At 38.8% G+C, this 7,272-nt stretch overlaps 1 non-coding gene across 1 annotated transcript; it reads right to left on the reverse strand.

Annotated features, from left to right (window-relative positions):
• Nucleotides 1–1,567: 1,567 nt before the first annotated feature.
• Nucleotides 1,568–1,675, reverse strand: LOC127744472 (small nucleolar RNA R71). Its single transcript, XR_008005459.1, has one exon. It is a non-coding gene; the product is annotated as a small nucleolar RNA R71 (small nucleolar RNA).
• Between the last annotated feature and the right edge of the window lie 5,597 nt (nucleotides 1,676–7,272).

Genomic DNA, 7,272 nt, shown 5'->3' on the forward strand with positions numbered 1-7,272 from the left:
CTAAGTTTGGTGTCTTGCGTATCTTTCTTTTCTTAAAAATTTTCAAAAATATGTCCTTGATGTTCATCATGATCTTCAAAGCGTTCTTGGTGTTCATCTTGACATTCAAAGTGTCCTTGCATGCATTACTTATTTTGATCTTGCATTTTTATGTTTTATTTCATTTTGTTATTTTTTTCTCTCTTCATTAAAAATTAAAAAATAAAAAATATCTCTTTTCAAGTAAATAATACAGAAAAATGAAGATTCAGAACATACAGCAGAGGAATCACAGAGAAAAAGCTGGGCGTTTAGAAAAATGCCCAGTAAGGAAGGATTTCTGGCGTTAAACGCCTGCCAAGGTATCTGGCTGGGCGTTAAACGCCCAAAGAGGTAGCATTCTGGGCATTAAACGCCAGAATGGATAGCATCCTAGGCGTTTAACGCCAAGATGACACAGGGGAGGTAATTTCGTTTCCAATTCAAATTTTTTCAAATTTTCATATTTTGATTCATAATTTTAAAATCTTTTCTTTCCATATTTTCAAAGATCCTTGCTAACAATTAATGTTTTGATTCAAAAATTTCAAGTTTGTTACTTTCTTGTTACGAAAGGATTAATATTTAAATTCTAGAATCATATCTTTTAGTTTTTTATTAGTGAAGTCATCAATTTTAAAAATCAAATCCTTTTCAATCATATCTTTTCAATCAAATCTTTTTAAAATCATATCTTTCAACTAATTACTATTTCTTGTCTTTTTCGAAAATCACTAACCACTTTTTCAAAAATCTTTTTAATTAAAACTAAAACAATTAGTTAATTAAAAATCTTTTTAGTTTTAAAATCTTTTTTGTTTTGAAAAATCTTTTTTAGTTTTAAATTTTTGAAAACTCTTTCTCTTTCATCTCTTTCTATTCATTTTTGCTAACATTCCTCCTCTTTCTTCTCATTCTTATACTCCTTTTCCTCTGACACATCAAGGAATCTCTATACCGTGAGAGAGATGATTCCACTACTCCCTTTTGTTATCTTCTTTTTTATATGAGCAGAAACAGGGATAAAAACATTCTTGTTGAAGCTGATCCTGAACCTGAAAGGACTCTGAAGAAGAAGCTTAGAGAAGCTAAAGCACAACACTCCAGAGAAGACCTTTCAGAGAATTTTGAAAAAGAAGTAGACATGGCAGCCAAACCCAACAACAATGCAAGGGATGCAAGGAAGATGCTTGGTGACTATACTACACCAACTTTCAACTTTTATGGAAGAAGCATCTCAATTCCAGCCATTGGAACAAACAACTTTGAACTTAAGTCTCAATTAGTTTATCTAATGTAGCAGAATTGCAAGTTTTATGGACTTCCATCGAAAGATCCTCATAAGTTCTTAGCTGAATTCTTGCAAATCTGTGATACTGTTAAGACCAATGGGGTTGATCCCGAGGTCTACAGACTCATGCTTTTCCCTTTTGTTGTAAGAGACAGAGCTATGATATGGTTGAACTCACAACCTAGAGAAAGCCTGAACTCTTGGGACAAGTTGGTCAATGCTTTCTTGACCAAATTTTTTCCACCTCAAAAGATGAGCAAGCTTAGAATGGAACTCCAAACCTTCAAACAGAAGGAAGGTGAATCCCTCTATGAAGCATGGGAAAGATACAAGCAATTAACCAAAAGGTGTCCTTCTGATATACTTCCAAAATGGAGCATCATATGTATATTCTATGATGGTCTGTCTGAGTTGTCTAAAGATGTCATTGGACCATTCTGCTGGTGGATCCCTTCATCTGAAAATCCCTGCAGAAGCCTAGGAATTTATTGAAATAGTTGCAAATAACCAGTTCGTGTACACTTCTGAAAGAAATCCTGTGAAAAATGGGATGACTCAGAAGAAAGGAGTTCTTGAGATTGATACTCTAGAGCCATATTGGCTCAGAACAAAATGTTGACTCAGCAAGTCAATATGATTTCTCAGAATCTGACCGATTGCAAGCTGCATCTGGCAGTGCTAAAGAAGCTTCTTCTGAAGGAGAAGCTTATGACCTTGAGAATCCTACAATGGAAGAGGTGAATTACATGGGAGAATCCTATGGAAACACCTATAATCCTTCATAGAGAAATCATCCAAATTTCTCATGGAAGGACCAACAGAAACCTCAACAAGGCTTCAATAATAATAATAGTGGGAGAAATAGGTTTGGCAATAGCAAACCTTTTCCATCATCTTCTCAGCAACAGACAGAGAATTCTGAGCAGAGCCTCTCTGGCTTAGCAAACATAATCTCTGATCTATCTAAGACCGCTTTCAGTTTCATGAATGAAATAAGGTCCTCCATCAGAAATTTAGAGGCACAAGTGGGTCAGCCGAGTAAAAGAGTTACTGAAACTCCTCCTAGTACTCTCCCAAGCAATACAGAAGAGAATCCTAAAAGAGAGTGCAAGGCCATAACCATATCTAAAGTGGCCGAACTTGGAGAGAGTGAAAAGGCAGTGATTTCCAGTGAGGAAGACCTCAAGGGACATCTACTAACCAATAAGGAGTTCCCTATTGAGGAACCAAAGGAATCTGAGGCTCATACATAGACCATAGAGATTCCACTGAACTTACTATTGCCATTCATGAGCTCTGATGAATATTCTTCCTCTAAAGAGGGTGAAGACATTGTTGAAGAGTAAGTTGTTCAGTATCTGGGAGCAATCATGAAGCTGAATGCCAAGTTATTTGGTAATGAGACTTGGGAGGATGAACCGCCATTGCTCATCAATGAACTGAATACATGGATTCAGCAGACATTGCCTCAAAAGAAACCAGATCCCGAAAAGCTCTTAATACCTTGCACCATAGGCACCATGACCTTTGAAAAGGCTCTGTGTGACCTGGGGTCAGGTATCAACCTCATGCCACTCTCTGTAATGGAGAAACTAGGGATCTTTGAGGTACAAGCTGCAAAAATCTCACTAGAAATGGCAGACAAATCAATGAAACAGGCTTATGGACTTGTAGAGGATGTCTTAGTGAAGGTTGAAAGCCTTTACGTCCCTGCTGACTTCATAATCCTAGACACTGGGAGGGATGAGGATGAATCCATCATCCTTGGAAGACCCTTCCTAGCAACAGCAAGGGTTGTGATTGATGTAGACAGAGGAGAGTTAGTCCTTCAATTGAATGAGGACTACCTTGTGTTCAAGACTCAAGGATCTTCTTCTATAAACACAAATAAAGAAGCATGAAAAGCTTCTCTCAATATAGAGTCAGACAGAGCCCCCACACTCAACTTCTAAGTTTGGTGTTGGGAGGCCACAATCATTCTCTAAGCACATGTGAAGCTCTGTAAGAGCTTCCTATCAAGCTATTGACATTAACGAAGCGCTTATTGGGAGGCAACCCAATTTTATTTATCTATATTAATTACTCTTTCATTTTATTTTCCATTGTTATTATATGTCTTCTTTAGGTTGATGATCATGTGGAGTCACAAAAACAACTGCAGAATTAAAGCAAGAATAAAAAACAGCATAAAAAATAGCACACCCTGGAGGACGAGCTTACTGGTGTTTAAACACCAGTAAGGCTAGCAAATTGGGGGTTTAATGCCCAGTCTGGCACCATTCTGGGTGTTAAATGCCAGAAATGGCACACAGACTGGCGTTTAACGCCAGAAAAGGATGTCTGGTGTCTGGCTGGTGTTAAACGCCAGTAAGGGTAGCAGAATGGGCATTTAACGCCCAGTCTGGCAGCATTTTGGGCGTTAAATGCCAGAACTAGCTGCCAGACTGGTGTTTAACTCTAGGAATGGGTAGCAGCCTGGCATTTAATGCCAGAAATGTCATACAGAGGGCGTTTAAACACTAGAAAGGTACAGGGATGAGAAATCCTTGTCACCTCAGGATCTGTGGACCCCGCAGGATCCCTACCTACCCCAACTCATTCTCACTCCTCTTCACACCTTCCCATAACACCCTTCCCCAAATACCATTCACCTATCAAATTATACCCTCTTCCCCATAACCTCTTTACCACTCACATCCATCCACTATTTCCCATCATAGAACCCACCTACCCCCACCCACTCAAATTCAAACCATTTCCCTCCCAAACCCAACCCCTATCACATGGATTCTCTCTCCCCCTTACCCTATAAATACCCTCCTTACCACCTTCAACTTCACACTTCACACAAACCTTAACCTCCCTTGGCCGAATTCACCACACACCTTTGTCTCCTCTATTTATTCTTCTCCTATTCCTTTTTTCTTCTTTTGCTCGAGGACGAGCAAACCTTTTAAGTTTGGTATTGGAAAAATCTTTGCTTTTTGTTTTCAATAACCATTAAGGCCGGAGAAACCTCTAGAAAGAGGAAAGAGAAGGCAATTACTTCTACCTCTGAGTCATTAGAGATGGAGAGGTTCATCTCAAAGGTCCATCTAGACCACTTCTATGAAGTTGTGGCCAAGAAGAAGGTGATCCTCGAGGTCCCCTTCAAGCTCAAAAAGGGGGAATATCCAGAGATCTGACAAGAGATTCGGAGAAGAGGTTGGGAAGCTCTCACCAACCCTATCCAACAAGTCAGAATCTTAATGGTTCAAGAGTTCTATGCTAATGCATGGATCACTAAGAACCATGATCAAAGTATGAACCCGAACCCAAAGAATTGGCTCACAATGGTTCGAGGGAAATACTTAGATTTCAGTCCAAAAAATGTCAGGTTGGCATTCAACTTGCCAATGATACAAGGAGATCTTCATCCTTTCACAAGAAGGGTCAACTTTGATCAAAGGTTGGACCCAGTCCTCATGGACATCTATGTAGAAGGAGCCCAATGGAAGAGATACTACAAAGGCAAGCCGGTTTAACTGAGAAGGCTTGACCTCAAACCCATGGCTAGAGGATGGTTAGAGTTCATCCAACGCTCTCTCATTCCTACTAACAACTGATCCGAGGTAACTGTGGATTGGGCTATCATGATCCATAACATCATGATTGGAGAGGAAGTGGAAGTTCATGAGATCATACCTCTAGAACTATACAAGGTGGCTGACAAGCCCTTCACTTTGGCAAGGTTAGCCTTTCCTCATCTCATCTGTCACCTATGCAATTTAGCCAGAATTGTCATAGAGGAAGACATCCTCATCGAAGAGGACAAGCCCATCACTAAAAAGAGGATGGAGCAAACAAGAGAGCCCACTCATGGACCTCAACAAGCGCATGAGGAAATCCCTCATTAAGAAATCCCTGAGATGCCTTAAGGGATGCATTTTCCTCCACACAACTATTGGGAACAACTCAACACCTCTTTAGGGGATTTGAGTTCCAACATGGAACAACTAAGGATGGAGCACCAAAAGCATTCCATTATCCTCCATGAAATTAGAGAGGACCAAAGAGCCATAAGGGAAGAGCAACAAACGAAAGGAAGAGACATTGAGGAGCTCAAGCACTCCATAGGATCTTCAAGAGGAGGAACTAGCCGCCGTCACTAAGGTGACCCGTTCTTTAATTTTCTTGTTCTTATTTTTCTGTTTTTCGTTCCTTATGCTATATGTTATGTCTATGTTTATGTCTTTACTACATGATCATTAGTGTCTAGTGTTTATGCCTTGAAGTTATGAATCTCCCATAAATCCTTCACCCTTCTTAATAGAAAATGTTTCTAATTTCAAAAGAACAAGAAGTACATGAATTTTAAATTCTATCTTGAAATTAGTTTAATTATTTTGATGTGGTGGCAATACTTATTGTTTTCTGAATGAATGCTTGAATAGTGCATATTTTTGATAGTGAAGTTTATGAATGTTAAAATTGTTGGCTCTTGAAAGAATAATGAAAAAAGAGAAATGTTATTGATAATCTAAAAAATCATAAAATTGATTCTTGAAGCAAGACAAAGCAGTGAAAAATACAAAGCTTGCGAAAAATGGCAAAAAATAAAGAAAAAAAAGAAAAAGAAAAAGCAAGCAGAAAAAGCCAATAGCTCTTTAAACCAAAAGGCAAGAACAAAAAGCCAGTAACCCTTTAAACTAAAAGACAAGGGTGAAAAGGATCCAAGGCTTTGAGCATCAGTGGATAGGAGGGCCCAAAGGAATAAAATCCTGGCCTATGCGGCTAATTCAAGTTGTCCCTAACCATGTGCTTGTGTCATGAAGGTCCAAGTGAAAAGCTTGAGACTGAGTGGTTAAAGTCGTGATCCAAAGCAAAAGAGTGTGCCTAAGAACTCTGGACACCTCTAACTGGGGACTCTAGCAAAGCTGAGTCACAATCTGAAAAGGTTCACCCAGTTATGTGTCTGTGACATTTATGTATCCAGTGGTAATACTGGAAAACAAGATGCTTAGGGTCACGGCCAAGACTTATAAGTAGCTGTGTTCAAGAATCAAAATACAGAACTAGGAGAATCAATAACACTATCTGAATTCTTAGTTACTATGGATTCCAATCATTCTGAACTTCAAAGGATAAAGTGAGATGCCAAAACTGTTTAGAAGCAAAAAGCTACAAGTCCCGCCCATCTAATTAGAACTAAGCTTCATTGATATTTTGGGATTTATTGTATATTCTCTTCTTTTTGTCTTATATTGTTTTTAGTTGCTTGGGGACAAGCAATAATTTAAGTTTGGTGTTGTGATGAGCGCATAATTTATACGCTTTTTGGCATTGTTTTTAGGTAGTTTCTAGTATGTTTTAGTCACTTTTTAGTATATTTTTATTAGTTTTTATGAAAAATTCACATTTCTGGACTTTACTATGAGTTTGTGTGTTTTTCTGTGATTTCAGGTATTTTCTGGCAAAAATTGAGGAACCTGAGCGAAAATCTGATTCAGAGGCTGAGAAAGGACTGCAGATGCTGTTGGATTCTGAACTCCCTGCACTCGAAGTTGATTTTTTGGAGCTATAGAAGTCCAATCGGCGCGCTCTCAATTGCATTGGAAAGTAGACATCTTGGGCTTTCCAGAAATATATAATAGTTCATACCATTTTATGAGATTTGATGGCCTAAACTGGCGTTTAAATGCCCATCAGAGACCTATTTCTGGCGTAAAACGCCATAACTGGCACCAAAGTTGGTGTTAAACACCCAAACTAGCACCCAAGCTGGTGTTTAACTCCAAGAATGGCCTATGCACGTGAAAGCTTCAAGGCTCAGCCCAAACACACACCAAGTGGGCCCCGGAAGTGGATTTCTACACTATCTACTCATCTTCTGTAAACCTAGTTTACTAGTTTAGTATAAATAGCACTTTTTACTATTGTATTGGATTCTTTGACCTTTTGGGGAGTTCTTCAAACCTTTTTGG

Source organism: Arachis duranensis, unplaced genomic scaffold, assembly GCF_000817695.3.
Source record: "Arachis duranensis cultivar V14167 unplaced genomic scaffold, aradu.V14167.gnm2.J7QH unplaced_Scaffold_354585, whole genome shotgun sequence".
Lineage (NCBI taxonomy): Eukaryota > Viridiplantae > Streptophyta > Magnoliopsida > Fabales > Fabaceae > Arachis > Arachis duranensis.